The sequence below is a fragment of the Chelonia mydas genome, chromosome 1 (assembly GCF_015237465.2).
Source record: "Chelonia mydas isolate rCheMyd1 chromosome 1, rCheMyd1.pri.v2, whole genome shotgun sequence".
Taxonomy (NCBI): domain Eukaryota; kingdom Metazoa; phylum Chordata; order Testudines; family Cheloniidae; genus Chelonia; species Chelonia mydas.
In genome coordinates, this window is record NC_057849.1 from 30651009 (window position 1) to 30667383 (window position 16375).

At 41.7% G+C, this 16375-nt stretch overlaps 1 protein-coding gene across 1 annotated transcript in view; it reads left to right on the forward strand.

Annotated features, from left to right (window-relative positions):
• Nucleotides 1-240: 240 nt before the first annotated feature.
• CNTN5 (contactin 5) overlaps nucleotides 241-16375 on the forward strand; it is a 970129-nt gene continuing 953994 nt past the window's right edge. The window contains exons 1-2 of the mRNA XM_043529333.1: nucleotides 241-368; nucleotides 539-1566. The gene's annotated coding sequence lies outside the window, so the exon portion shown is untranslated. The remainder of the gene's footprint in view (nucleotides 369-538; nucleotides 1567-16375) is intronic.

Consider the following 16375-nt stretch of genomic DNA (forward strand, 5'->3'; position numbering starts at 1 on the left):
TATATGGATGAGTGAGAAGAAGCAGAGGAAGGTAGGAAAGGCTCATTTTAATTAACAGAAAGGCTGCAAGATAAAGCACCCCAGTCCCGGCGTTGGAAGGCATCGAGCTATCAGCTCTGCTGCATGTGACTGTGTGGGCCAGTTAGGAGCCAGTCAGCCCACCAAGCACGGCATAAAGGAGCCCGAAGAATACAGTGCCGTGCTGCTGGAGATACACTGATTTGAGTCACCTGTGTCTTATAAAGGGGGTGGAGAGTTGGACTTGAGTGAGAGTCCTGCAGTTTCACATGCTAATGTAAAGCATTAAAGCGGAGCACATTGCCGTTAAACACAGACACAACAGAGACCCACATGGAGAAATATATGGGGTAAGAGAGGGACCATAATTTATTTAACTAGTATTCAATTAAAATCAGATGAATCAAGGGAATTAGAGAATGAATCAGAGAGAGGGAAGGGATAGGGAGGACTGCCAGAACAATGGCACTAAAGCTGCCAGCCGATAAATTTACTGCCTGTGTTATTTTTCCAATTACAGCCACGGTGATCTAGAAATTCAGGAAGAGTCTGGTGTCTTAAGGCTAAACCTGCTCTCTCTTTGGCTAGGGGAAGAGGACTGTTGCGAGGATCACCTTCTCGACTGGACTTGGACCCTGCACTTTGCATGCCAGGGGCTCAGGGAACCAGGAGAGAGACCGGAGCCAGCACCGTGAAAACACAACCGATTAAAAATAATAATAAGGGGGGGGGGGGAGTGTTCTGATTGAAAACCACCCCCAGCTGATGAGTTTGTTCGGAGCTCTGGTTAGTTCTGCGGCTGCCAGGGAAGAGAAGGAGCAACAAGATGTGGGTCCAGCCAACACTTTGCAGAAGCCAGCCGCCCGCAAAATAAACCGATTACATGACAATTCAAATTCAGAGGCAAAGGGGAGGAGGAGGAAGCGCTGCGCGCTCAGGAGAGAGGAAGCCAAGCCCATCCCTGCAGAGTGCGATATATATTTTTAAAACCCCTTCCCCGGGCAAAGGGTGCCTTGCGCCCAGGGACATGCTAAATGACCCTCTTCAGCAAGAGGCAGTGAGGAGGCGCGGGGGGGTGAGAGAGAGAGGCACACACACACACACACACACACGCGCGCTCTCCTACACTCAGCTCGCCGGGAGGACCCAGCCAGTCAGAGGCGGAGAGCGAGGGGGAAGAGCGAACACATTGGAGGAGAAATTGCTGCACAGCAAAACACCAGCCAGAGGAGGTGCTTCCCCGCTCTCCCAATATAACCACCCCGAGAGCAGGGGCGAGCAGAGCCGGCCGGAGCCCCAGCAGCAAAGTGCTGGGCTGGGGAGGGAGGGCGGCAAAAGGCTTGCCGAGGATGCCCGTACCTGTACCGCGTCCCCAGCCCTGAGCGCCGAGGAGGCAGGGCGACCCGGAGGGCTCCCTCCGGACGGCTGGACGAGAACTCCGCGGTTGGCTCGCGCCCCGCGGGCTGAGGGGCGGCTGCTACCGGGCTGCCTGGAGGATGGGAGACTGAGAGCCGGGGGCAGAGAAAGGTTCTCCCCCCCCCCGCAGCGGTAAGTGGCCAATCCCGTCGCTCTAGCCAGCAATTGAGTCCCCCTGAGTCGACTTCTGAGTGTGCTCAAGTTATTTGTTGCCCGAGCCCTCGGTGCCCGTCCGCAGGCAGGTGGGAACCATCCCGTCATGGCGCGCATGTTGGCGGGTTGCGACGCTTGGAGGTGGGGCGTCTCTTTGGGCGAAGAGGATTAACAGGATCAGAATCCCTTCCTAGCAAAAAGTTGGAGCAGGCATAGGCATGATCTGCAGCATGCCTCCCCGTCAGGCAGCTGCACGGCAAACTATGGCTGAGGATTAGTTGTTGAAGGGAGAAGGTCAGATGCATAGAGCCAGGAAATATTCTGGAAGCAGCCTACATGTGCAAATCTCTGCCGTTTGGGAGGTTTTGTAGTTGAGGATGAAACCGAGGATAACCCAGTGTGTTGATCTGACAGTTTATTGTCCCACTGAAAATCTGCAGCAAGTTGAGTGGTGGGGAAGTTCAGAGTGATGCTTGGCTTGGAGATAAGCAATACCCTCTGAATTAGGCAGGTGCTGTGCCTGAAACCTGTTCCAACAATTGTCAGCTTCAACAAAGCAAAGGGAATTACATAAAGATGCACTGATTCTTTCTCTCTTGATAAAGGCAGTGGATAAGAGGATGTTGTGGAACGTTTATGAGCAGGCTTGAAAATGAACTGAGAATGATTCCTGTAATATGCAGTAGAGTATTGTGTTTCTAAGATTTTTATCTCCAAAAGAATCAGCATCCATTAGGCCTGTTATATTTATTCAGAGTTTCACTTTTACTCCTTCGGATCACAGAAAATGCCTAAAAACCTATTCTGACACCATTTAATGTGGCCGCATAAAAGCAAAGTTGTCTAGTCTTGGCAAACTTTCAGAAATTTGCCATAACGTTCTTAGTTATGTATGTTTACTTTTTCTTTTTTAAAATTACCACCTTCCATATTTATTTTAATATTTTTAATCAACTAACTAAGGACCTGATCTCAAGCCCTTTTAAATTCACTGGAGTCTCCTCATTGACTTCAATAGACTTTGTAGCAGACCTTGAGGGAGCATCTCTACAAACAAATTCTCTGTTCACTGAGTCCCAAAAGCTGAGGTGAACTCCGTACAATTAAAAAATTGGGTGACATTTTAAAATGAATGATGATGCATGCAATTAATTATTGCTGAATTAGAGTAGAACTCACCCAGAAGTACTTATGACTATCCATATTAATGCTAAATGAGTTCATCATGATTATTATTATCATTACAGTGAATACCAAAGGAATTAGCAATAATTAGGCTATTTTACAGTATTACCAAAATGTCTCTAGGAATTTGTAAATACCTCATACACTTTTTTTTTTTATTTTTACTTGTTTTTTTTCCCCTCCACTTGGCATTCATCTGAAAACAAGTGAACAAACTTTCAGTGTCTATTCTGCATCTAGAAAGAAACTTGTTTACTAATGTTGAATGAAGTACCCAGTGTAAAGGACAGAGGACTGACAACTATCAGAGGGTACTCTGAGAAAAAATGATTTCATGTACAAAGGCTGCGTGTGCCAGTTTAGGTTTAACAAAGTAGATGAATTAAGAAATGGTAGTGAAGAAGACAAGGTATTAGAAGTCTACAGTATATGAAATGAGAAGGGGGGGGGGGGAATCAGGAAGAAAGAATAAGGAATGGAAACAATTTTTAAAGAAACCTAAAGCTCTTCAAGTAAAATCAGAGAAAATCCAGTAATCAACAACATTCAGTTCTTTCATTCCTTATAGCACAAATGCCCTTGCACAGACTCAACAGAGCTAAGATACAGGTGGGAAGATAGCTACAGATGAGCAGGAGAATCAGAATGAACAGTTTGATCTTGTTGCTTATTATAAGGAACTTGAAGGTCACCTTTTGTTGCCCGGGTAAAATTTCCTGGAGGGAAATGCTAATGTGGCTTGATAAATAAGAGCAGATGCAGTAAGAATGATATTAGAAATATGGAGAACCAGGCTGGCCAAATGATATCCCAGAACTTGCTAGGAAATTTGCTAGAATGTTGCTAAGAAAGTAAGCCCAGTATTTAAGATAAGATAATAGGAACAATAAGATAATCAGCTGCTAGAAAGATGAGAGAAGCCTCACTGAGAGAAAAGAATAGGGCTAGGTAACTTTAAGAAATGTGCAACTTGGTAGAAGACTGTCCGCATAGATTCACTAAAGGAAGGTCATGAGTTGCACATTTGCTTGAGTTCTCTGAACAAGTTGCTGACATGGTAGTCTATTGGGGAATCCGTGGGTATGATTTATGTGGGTTTCAGAAAATGTCTAGTTTTGTACTCCAGGAAATATTGATCTGCAAAGTAAATTTTGATAGTATTGGAACAGGTTCAAATGTACTTGGAGGGGGGGCTTTCAATAAAGGGTAAAGAGCTCTTGAGTGAAGATGGAGGTGAAAAGCATGGTACTATATGTGACAATATAAAGTCCACTTTTCTTTTTCCATATGTGAAAGATGATCCATCAGACAGTGGCAAATATGCTAGCAATATGGAAAAACGAGGTGGGAGTCTAGTCCAGTTGAACAGAATCAAGAAATAGAAAGTTATCTGGCTAGGTTAGTCATTGAAGCAGTTATTATAAGTGGTTAATGCAAGGCAGGGTAACAAAGTATGTATTAGTAATGCTCCCTGTGAGCCTGCATTGAAGCGACTGAGATGATTGTCTTGGTGACTTTGCTAAAATGGTTCTTCTGGACATTGTCTTTCTGTATCCAGCCTGAAACATAGATTTTTAGTCGTCGGAATGCACTGCATAATTTCCCACTGTTGTTCTGCTCTTCCATATGCTCCTACAAACAGCTTGCATGTTACGCTTTCTGTCAGTTTCAGAACAGCTTAGATCATTTCAGCCCTTTCTTAGAGTTCACAACACAAAATAAAACAGTACATTGAAAACTGCCAGGCTGGCCATCCTGAGTTCCTAATTCCTGAGAACGAATGTCCAGTAGGACACTTGACTGCTAGTGCTATGCTGATGAGAGTTTCAGACTTGGTGTTTTTCTTCTGCACATCGCTTCTCTGATGCTTTCTTAGGAGCTTCTCCAATGTGTACTTTCAACTTCTTCTCAACACTTTACAACAGGAAAAGAGTCCGGTTGGAAATGGTGGCGTCCCTACAGATTTTTTATTTTCTGAACATTTGTGACCAATAACTCTACATTCGAGGCCAGTACACGTTTTAAAAAGAAAAAAAACAAACAAACCATTTTTTTTAGAGCTCCATAAGATAGACTTTTTTTTATTTTGTTTTACGTTTTGAAAAAAATTCAAAGCCTATAAAAAGATCTTAGAATAACAGTTCTATGCCTTGAGAGGGGTTGCTAGCAGCAGCGAAGTGTGTTCTTAAGTGGAAATAAACGTGATTGTATTTATAACGAGTGTCTTGGGTGATTTATGGAATTATCCAAAAAATGTAGGAACACTAATCAAAAAAGTGAACTCTGTTCACACCTGGCTTCCTAGAGGGATTTTAGGATGATTTCTCTTTGTATTTTCTACAAGTCAGGAATCAAAGCTTTCAGAGTACTGACTGGATGTAAAATAAAGGAGTAGAGTATTAGTAAAACCCTGATTGTGCTGTGAATTATCACCCATGCTGTAGCTGATGTTCTTGACCATCTTTAGGCAAAACTCAATCCTGTGCTGTGATACAAATGGGCTGAGTCTGTGTGATGCCCCACTGTAGTTGTTTGGCAGTAGTGTGCCTGCATAGATCATGAAGCAGAAATGAGGCCCAGTTCATGCATTCATATTCATTAGTCTTCATCATTATGGTCACTCCCTTATGTCTGTCTCAGGATCACCTTTCTAAACTTCAATCTAGAAAAAGTGCTAACTCATCTCCTCTTCCCATCGCTGGAAACTGGAAACATATAGCGTTTCTCAGAAATGTTTACTGATGTTCTTCCCATTTTCAGGATCCAATATACAGTATCGCTTCTGACTTAATGACGGTCTTCTGTGAAATTACAGCCACTCTTAAGCCATCAGCCTCATCTGTTCTGTTTTACCTCTTTGTTTCTATTTCTTAGAATAGGAGACAATAAGAAATGATCAACAAGAACACGAAAAAAACCAAAATTTATTTCTTAGTTTTGTTTCATTGCAACCATTACAAAAATAATAATTTGGGGAGGGGGGGAAACATACACAAATTACATATGTCAGCAGAAAGTGGCATTAAAAACTAAAAACACAACTCCTGTGAATGTCACCTGCAAACAGTGAAGAAAATGTTAACGAAGATGATAATATAGTGATCATAGTTAAAACTGTAGCATCTGCCAAAAGTTCCCCCACAGATTTTCACTATAATTAGAATAGGAAAACTGTAGTATCTGTCAGCAAATGTTGCCTTTTTATCAGCCATTGCTGTATTTGGTATTTATATAGCTCTTTTTATAGCTCATTTGTGGCCAGATTTTCAGAGAAAAATGGGAGCTGAGCAGTTCTGAAAATCTGGCCACAAATGCAGATGCTGAGCACTTTTGAAAATCTGGCCACTTGTTTAGGTGCCAAAGTGGGAACAGAGCTCCTCTGAAAATCTGGGCATATGCTTGAGTAGCTCTTTACAAATATGAACAAATTCATCTTCTCAATTTTTACCTCTCAGGCTTTATTGCCCTCATTTTTTACAGACACAAACTAATTTTTAAGACAATCCCCATTTCAAATTAACCACCAAAATGTAACAAACCAAACAAAATAAAACCTAGAGGAAGCAGACTCTAAACTAAGTCAAACAACCAATTTAATGAGCCTTCCTAAATCCTGTCAAACCAGTTTGGCAGACTACCATGAAAAATAAATTCCAAAGGCAGGGGTCTTTTTTTGACGACACCATGCTGGTGGCTGTAAAAAGCCTTGGAACTGGTGTTATGAATGTTCTAGCCAATCATAATTTCTGTGATGGAGTTCAGGATGAGAATCAGCCCGTGACAACTGCATTCATGGTAGCGATGCCTCCTCTCCATCCAGATGGCACCCAGAAGTATGTGTGGAAAGGCACATGTTGTTAGCACATCTAGCTCAACTATGCTTCCTGCTGAAGTTTCTGTGAGGATATTGATAGTAGCCCTAATCAAAGTGCATTGCAGTCACCTAGACATGTAAAAGAGGACTGTCATTAGGTTCAAGTGCAAGAGAAGTAGCCACCACCCCCGGCCAGTGAGAAATGATAAAAGGCATTACAAGCTATTGCTGCTAGCTGAAACACTGAGTGTTACTACGGATCCGGGGAGCCTAAATGGTGACACGTTTTGGCAGATGGATATACACCCCCGATAATTGGTGTAAACACAGCATCAGCCTGCTTCTATCCATGTTCCCCTTTCTGATTAGCGTCCCATCCTTAAGGGTCCAGTCAAAACCAGTTTCTTTTCATTGACTTTATGGACTTTATGAAGTGCACTGGGGACCTGGCCCTGCAGATTTAATTTACCTAGGAAGAGATTCTACAGTGATGTGGCGTGTTGAAACCATGGATAGGACCGTCCCTGAGAAAACACTGCAGTCACTGGTATCTGATCTGATAGAATCAGCATGAACTGAGCCCCTTACCCTGACCCATCACTAGGAGGAGATCATCAAATGTCTCTCACACACAATCACAATTCCTGCTCAGCTCAGAAGCCAGATGGATAGGAATCCAGCAAATCTGTGGAATCCTGGGGATGTTGTATTTTCTACAGCTCTATTTTCTCAGTAATCTTCCTTGAAAATGTATGATTGAGGATGGAGAATAATTAGTAATGATGTTAACATCCCAAGATGCTTTCTTGACCGAGGAGCTAACTACCACCTGGAGCTGTAAAAGTCAACTTGCACTTTGACTTTTGTAATGCAGCCATTATCCCCACTAAATCACTGCAGAACTTAACCACTCATCTCACAGCTATATCATCTGGCTAGTGGTTGTTTGCAGAATACACCCAGAATTTTAAGGAACAAAATGGGATGAAAATTAGCCAAATGTCTATGCATTTCTCACCTCTTATTATAACATTCTTCAGCCGTATTGAACCAGCAGTCATCCAGGTTTATCATGTTTGCATTACTCTGATGTAAGGTCTATCTACTTAGCCTTTTATTTTTTGCTTTCTCTCCACTTTTGTTTGTGGATAAAACAAAAGAAATTCTTGCAATACAATGACAGGGGATATTTCTGAACTGCCTGGAACTAGAAAGTACTGAAAATTTCGTGAATGATTCTATTCTCGTGGGAATTCTGGTCTACCTAGAACACAGATATGTGACTGTATTTCAGACAAGCATTAGAACTTTTGGATGCTCAGCTAGATTAATCTTCCAGTCTTTTTGAAATTCTGCACACACACTTTTTTATTCCATAGAAAGCAGTAAATCTTTTGCCACCACCTGGAATTGTATGTGTCCATAGTTGACTTTTTGGGTCAAATTCAAAAGCTACAGTAAACGGGGCCTCTAATTTTGCAGGTGCAAATTGGCAGGTGGAAATAATTCCATGTGCAATTTTCTACCTGCAGTTTAAGTCACTTTGATGTCTGAGTCACTGATTGTACCTGTAAATTAGGTTATCTATGTGCCCTAAACTGTGGATGCAAAATTGTACCCAAAAATTATTTACATCTGCCGTTTGCATCCAGAAAAATGGTGGCATCAGATTAAAAATCTGGCCCCTAACTCTAAATCTTTTCAAGAGTAGAACTGAAAGAAGATATTTGCACCACTGGCAAAATTGACTGTTAATTTTGATTAATTGAAAAGTGTGTTGGTTTTGTTCTTATCCTGTTTTGTTATAGCAACAAATGCACTGTATTTTAGCCTGCTCACTCTACTTGTATCTATTGGAGCTGAGCAGAACTATCAACTTCTGCTTCTAGCACTTGCATGCAAAAAGTGACATTTTCATAAGGATTCAGAGAGCAATTTTTCTTGTTATGGTAAAACAAAAAACCTGTTTTATGAAAAGGGAAAATGCACAGATTTCACAAAAACAATTCTCACCCAAGATTAGATTTTTCTTTTGTGGAAAAAGAGATATAAGAACAAAGGTGCTTTGCTTATTCAGATCCACAAAAAAGTACAAATCTCTGGAAAATTTTCTTATAAGTACCTAATAATGTTGGGGGTTTTTTTATGGATAAAGAAGCACTGAACATTAGATGCTAGGATATAGGGCTCTAGGGGGTTAACATACAGTACGGTACGTAGAATAGAGTTCTGATTGCTGCGTGGAGGAGTTTTCACAATTTCCTCTGAATTCTATTTGGAACATCTTATCACTTTCCCCCATTATTCCTGGTCTCCTAGAGACCTTATGTCTGAGAAAGAAGAGCTATATCCCATAGCTGTGCATCATAACCATGAACATATTTCTTAAAGTTCTCCTCCCCCGCCATCATGTTCCCATTACACCTCCTGGCATTTAGGGCAGCGACAAAGCTCCTCCACTCCTGTTGGTTTTTGGCAAGTCTTTCAACGGTTCCCCAGTGGTGGCCCAGGTTTTTCAGCTCAACTTCCACAGCTCTTCGCCATGTTGTTTTTGAGCAGCCTCGTTTTCACTTGCTTTCAGGTGTCCATCTTATTGCTACTCTGGTGACGGTATCAGTTTCCATCCGAAGCACATGGACAATCCATCTCCAGCGTCTCCTCTTGCCTGCACTGAGGGAATAGGTCTCGGTTTGAGATTGTTCTGGGCCAAAATATATGGAGGATTTTTCTGAGGCCAGTTGTATGGAATGAAGACAGTTTGGACATGGCATACTTTCTCATTCCCCAGCATTCTGCACTATAAAGTAGTGTTGAAAGTACGCAACTCTGATAAATCTTGAGTTTGGTTTTTGGTGTTACTAAAATCCACTGTGTTTGGCTGAGTTAACACCGATATCACAAAGCCACGGCCCAATAATTAACAGTTGAAAAGTACCTTGAGATCATATTTTCTTAGATTTTATTTTACACAGTGTGTTGTTCAGCTTTATGAAATCTCACGTAGAACAAATCTTATAAAAAAATAAATAAGTGAATGTCAGAGCGTCTTTTTTGTGTGTGACTCTATCGAAAGGAAAATTTTCCTTGTGATCCATCAAAAAATAATTCTGGTGGTGGGTTTTAGACATTTCAACTTCTGAGGTGAGATAAGCACTTGATTTCCCCCCCCCCCCACCCTCATGGCTCACAATATGTTCAGAATGTCCCATTGCAGTGTAATATATGCACTTCTGCGTATTATTGCTTACCTAAACCTCAGCTCAGGGAACTGGGAATAAGACTCATGGCTATTCTGGTGTCATAACATCCCTTTGCTGTGTGTGCACACTTTGCTGCTTGCAAATGCCTGTGTAGGATTTTCTCTTTTTCTGTACTTGATGAAGCAGGTCAGACTTTCTATCTGTTGTCCTTTGATCAAGGAAACCAGCCTCTAGCAAGCCCTATTAAATTGTAAAAGGCATAATGGGCAAAAGTGTAACCCTTCGCTATAAGCTAGTGGATATAACCATGTCACCTCTGATAAGCTGGGAAAAGGTCTTTACTCCATTTAATAATTCCAGCGGGAGGCAGCTACACCTATACCAGGAGTCTTAATCAATCAGGTTTAATTTATGCACGTTCCTGTTGTGCTAAATTTGTCAAGTTGACATATTGGGTGAATTTAATTACTGTAAATGCACTAAGGTGGATTCTTTCTTCTCATTGCTCCTTGTGGATAAGATTAGTGCTTATTAGCAATGAGTACAAAATAGTGCAATTCTCTTGTTCTGTATAACGTAAATGAGTTGAACACTATCACTAACACTGTATAACTTTTAGAATTGGGAAATGTCCCACGTTTAATCAAGGATAAGTGGAACTATTTTCAAAAACATGGACCAGGAAAAGACACTTGTTTAAATTCTTGTCAGAAATCGCCACTAGGAGTAATTAGAAATATGGGGTATGTGACACTGAGCCCTACTCATGAATTTATTATTCAACTAAAAATTGTATTGTGACAAAATCCTTGTGTGTGTCATTTGCAGTCTGTGTTCAATCCAAGTGAGGATGTTTCTAGCCAATTGGCAGCTGTCCACTCAGTAGGTGACCTGGAAGGCAATGTTTACAAGGAATAGATCAAAGGACCTCCTCTGATAATACATCTCCAAGATACCCAAACATAAAAAAAAATTGCAAATGGCCTGTTGCTCAGAACAGGGGCATCGGTACATTTGAAGATATGTGTTTGAAGTGGACACACCTTTTGGCTAGAAGAAAGGGGTACCAACAAAACCATTTGTTATGCCCTATCAGGTTAACTAAGCGAAAGGCTGTTTTAAAGAGGGTGACCTATGGTGGAGATGGTCAATATTGTGTGATAACTACCTGCAAGAGACATTTTTATGGTCAGCTGGAGTGTGAGATCACAAAGGTATATACGTCAATTGGCCATGTGGCAATTTCCCCTGTTCCTGTTTCTGAAAATAAAACAGTTATCTCTGATCCAGAGTATCAACATCTAACCATATGAAGCGTACCAACATTTCATGTATGTATACCTCACTTGATTTAAAACTAAAACAGCTAATGAAAAGAAAACTTGATAAAACTGATAACAAAATTGATGAGGCAGAACAATCCCTCGCCAGGTTAATATGTGGAAGTAATAACATATTAGTTATACCTCCCTGGATGGAAAGTGGGTTAAAAGGATGTATTGTTGTTTAAAATATTGCAGTTGACATTATTTTAATTGTGTTGTGTAGTATGTATTGTAAAATCAGAAGGTTGCAGAAGGGATTTTAAGTAGTCCCTGAAAAGTCTCATGGGGAGGCCCAATGTCAACCTAGAGTAGTTTTTACAAACACTCTTCCACCACCACCACCACATACTTGGACAGTACCAGAAGAGAAAAAAAAAATCATTGTGTTCATGAGGCTTGCAGTTTCTATAGAGGAGTATCAGGAACCAGAACACCTCTATGCAGGGATGTGAGAACTGGGGAAGGGTGTCCCCCTTGCTCCCCACTTTTTAACATGGGTGTAGTAGCCTCAGGAAGGCGTGGCAGGGGCTTCACTTTCTGGTGGGGGAGGTGATCAGCTCCCCTGCCACAAAGCACAGCCCCTGCCAATGGTACCAGCCTCTTCCCTGTGGTGGTGGTGGGGCTAGGTGGGCCTTAGCCCCCTCCTTTTCCATGGGGGGCAGACAGGGTACTGCTCTTGGGCACTCCAGCTCCCCTGCCCATGGCAGGTGAAGGCTCATAGCATCCTGGGCTCACTGGAAAACTCTTACCATGACCTGGCTCTGGTTTCTGGCATAGCCAGGGGGCAGGACCTCAAGGGGAAGAGGAGGAGCAGAGGGCAGGGCCATGGTTTTGGCACCTGTGGCCCCCAACTTCTACACAGATTCCGGCGATCCTGCCCTTACACCATCATTAGGCCTCATTCAGTCACAGCCTACCAAATCCCTGAAACCTCCCTATGGTGACTTAATAAGACCCTTTTAACAATCACCCCATCAATTGGGGGCTTGTAGCCTATAGGTATTTGCTGGGTGAGGCATAGATGTAAGTAAAGGCAAAAATGCAATAAGTATACAAGCCTCAAGTTCTGTAAGACAATAGTTTAGCTAAACTAATTAAAGTATGAGGCCCCAAAGCATTAGCATGAGTAGCTAACCAAGAATAACCCTAGAGCTAGCAAACAGGAGCAGCTAACAGGGGAGTTTTGCGATGGAGTTTAGAGCAGGAATGTGAGAGCTACACCTGATTGCCGTAAGTTCAGAGAATGTTAATAAACACCCCCTCAAAAATAAACAAACAAAACCAAATCCAAAACAACAAAAAAGATGGATTAAAGAGAATGTAGGCAGAATTCCAGCAGCAGAGTGGGGACAGTCTAGTTTATTGCACTGAATGCAGTATGTACAATCCTGCCTTGTGCCCTGGTGATGTGCATTCAGTGAAAGGAGCTCATGGCCCTCCGAGATGGAGTACGGGCTTTGGAGATCAGAGTAGCTGAACTGCAGGAACTAAGGGAGACAGAGAGGTACGTAGATGAGACTTTCGGGACACAGTCCCATGCCCAATCTGACAGCTGCTGTGCTATTGAGGAGGAAGAAAGTCTTGGGGAAGGAGAAAATTACAGTAGAGGAAGAGAAACAATCCCAAAGTTGGGACCCTCCTTCCAGATGATGTCATGGTATCCTCTCTCACTAGGGATACCTCTCCAGGGCAGGGAATACTAGTGATTAGTAAGAGAAAGGTAATAGTAATGGAGGATTTTATTGTTGGAAATATAGATAGCTGGGTGTGTGATGACTGGGAGAACTGCATAGTGAATTGCCTATCGGCTGCAAAGGTTGTGTGTCTCTCGAGACATGCTTTTGTGCAGTGTTGGAGAGTAGCCGGTGGTAGTGGTACATGTAGGTACCGGTGACATAGGGAAAGGAAGGAGAGAGGTCATGGAGGACAAATTTAGGCTTCTAAGTAAGAGATTGAAGTCTAGGACCTTCATGGTAGCATTCTCTGAAATGCTTCCAGTTCCACACGCAGGGCGAGTTAGACAGGCAGAACTGCAGGATCTCAATGCATGGATGAGATGAAGGTATAGGGAGGAGGGGTTTAAGTTCATTAGGAACTGGGGAACCTTTTGGGAAAGTAGGAGCCTATACAGGAAGGATTCAAAACTAGGGGTGGGGGAAAGCTGACTGTTGCAGAGGAGCACATGGTTCAGAATGAGACATCCCTTAGGGTATAATCTATTAACGGGGATTCTCTATACCCTTGTAGGGAGGAGAGGCTGGAAGTTGATAAAGTGCAGGTAGGAACTGAAGAGAAATGGTCAAATGAAATGTCCCATTCAATTACATCGCATAATGGCAGACAGCTAAAAAGTGACAAATTGTATAAGTGCTTGTATACAAATGCTAGAAGTCTAAATACTAAGATGGGTGAACTTGAGTGCCTGGTATTAAATGAGGATATTGATATAATAGGCATCACAGAAACTTGGTGGAACAATGATAATCAATAGGACATGTTAATACAAAATGTATGAGAATGGCAGAGTAGTTAATGCTGGTAGGAGAGTGGCACTATAAATGAAAGAAAGCATAGAGTCAATAGAGTAAAACTCTTGAATGAATGAAGCTGTACCACAGAATCTCTATGGATAGAAATGCCATGCTTGAATAATAAGAATAGAGCAGTAGGAATATACTACCGACTACCTGACCAGGATGCTGACAGTGATTATGAAATGTTCTGGGAGATTAGAGAGGCGATAAAAATAGAAAATTCAATAATAATGGGGGAGATAAAGTATCTTGACACCATAAATGGCTGCTTCATGGAGCAGCTAATCCTGGAACACACAAGGTGAAAGGCAATTCTTGATTTAGTTCTAAGTAGAGCACAGGATCTGGTCCAAGAGGTGAATATAGCTGAAGTGCTTCATAGTAGCAACCATGATACAAATAAATTCAACAACCTGGTGGAAGTAAAACACCGAAGAAGCCCACCACAGTAGCATTCAGAAAGGGGAACAACACAAACATGAGGAGGCTAGTTAAATGGAAATTAAAAGATACAGTCCCCAAAGGGAAATGCCTGCAAGTTGCATGGCAACTTTTTAAAAACACCATAATAGAGGCTCAAATTAAATGTGTACCCCAAATTAAAAAAAACATAGAGGACCAAAAAAGTGCCACCATGGCTAAACATCAAAAGTAAAAGAAGCATTTAGAGGCAAAATGGCATCCTTTAAAAATTGGAAGTTAAATCCTGCTGAAGAAAATAGAAAGGAGCATAAACTCTGGCAACTCAAGTGTAAAAGAATAAGGCAGGCCAAAAAAATAGTTTGAAGAGCAACTAGCCAAAAACTAACAGACTTTTTGTTTTTTTGAAAAAAGCATCAGAAGCCGGAAGGCTGCCAAACAATCAGTGGGGTCACTGGACAATCAAGATGCTCAAGAAGCACACAAGGAAGATAAGGCCATTGCGGATAAGCTAAATGAATTCTTTACATCAGTCTTCTCTGCAGAGGATGTGAGGGAGATTCTGAAACCTTTACCATTCTTTGTAGATGACATCTGAGCCACTGTCTCAGACTGGGGTGTCAATAGAAAAGGTTTTGGAACAAAGGGATAAATTAAACAGTCATAAGTCACTGTGACTAGACAGTATTCACCCAAGAGTTCTGAAGGAACTTAAATAAGAAATTGCAGAACTACTAACTGCGGTGTGCAACCGATCATTTAAATCAGCTTCTGTACCAATGACCAGAGGATAGCTAATGTGGCACCAATTTTTTAAAATGTCTCCAGAGGCAATCCTGGCAATTACAACCCAATAAGCCTAATTTCTGTAGCAGGCAAACTAGTTGAAACTATAGTAAAGAACAGAATTATCAGACACATAGATGAACACAATTTGTTGGGGAGAAATCAACATGGTTTTTGTAAAGGGAAATCATGCCTCACCAATCTACTAGAATTCTATGAGGTGGTCAAAAGACACGTGGACAAGGATGATCGAGTGGATATATAATGTACTTAGATTTTCAGAAAGCCTTTGACGAGGTCCCTCACCAAAGGCTCTTTAGCAAACCAAGCAGCCATGGGCTAAGAAGGAAGGTCCTGATATAGATCAGTAACTGGTTAGAAGACTGGAAACAAAGAGTAGGAATAAATGGTCACTTTTCAGAATGGAGAGATGTAAAAAGAGGAGTCCTGCAGGTGTCTGTTCTGGGCCCAGTCCTATTCAACATATTCATAAATGATCTGGAAAAAGAGGCAACAGTGAGGTGGCAATATTTTCAGACAATATCAAATTTCTCAAGATAATTAAGTCCCAGGCAGACTGCGAAGAGCTACAAAGGGATCTCACAAAACTGGGTGACTGGGTAACAAAATGGCAGTTCAATGTTGATAAATGCAAAGTAATGCACATTGGAAAACATAATCCCAACTATACTTTCAAAATGATGGGATCAAAATTTGCCACTCAAAGAAGAGATCTTGGAGTCATTGTGATAATTCTTTGAAAACATCTGCTCAATGTGCAGCAGCAGCAGCAGTCAAAAATTCCTCATAGAATGTGCAAAGGGATTATAAAAAGACAGAAAATATCATATTGCCACTGTATAAATCCATGATATGCCACATCTTGAATACTGCGTGCATTTCCGGTCACTCCATCTCAAAAAAGAGATATTAGAATTGGAAAAGGTACAGAGAAGGGCAACCAAAATGATTAAGGGTATGGAGCCGCTTCTGTCTGAGGAGAGATTAAAAAGATAGGGACTATTCAGCTTAGAAAAGAGATGGCTAAGGGGATATATGATAAAGAAGTATAAAATCATATATAGTGTGGAGCAGGTGAATAAGGAAGTGCTATTTACTCCTTCACATAACACAAGAAGCACCAATCACCCTATGAAATTAATAGGCAGCAGGTTTAAAACAAACAAAAGGAAGTACTTCTTCACACAACATACAGTCAACCTGTGGAACTTGTTTCCAGGTTATGTTGTGAAGGCCAAAACTATAACAGGATTCAAAAGAGAATTAGATAAATTCATGAAGGATAGGTCCATCAATAGCTATTAGCCAAGATGCTCAGGGATGCAACCTCTGTGTGTCCCTAGCCTCTGGTTGCCAGAAGCTGGGAATGAGTGACAAGGGATGGATCATTTGATGATTTCCTGTTCTGTTCAATCCCTCTGAAGCGCCTGGCATTGGCCATTGTCAGAAGACAGGATACTGGACTAGATGGACCATTAGTCTTATCCAGCATGGCCATTCTTA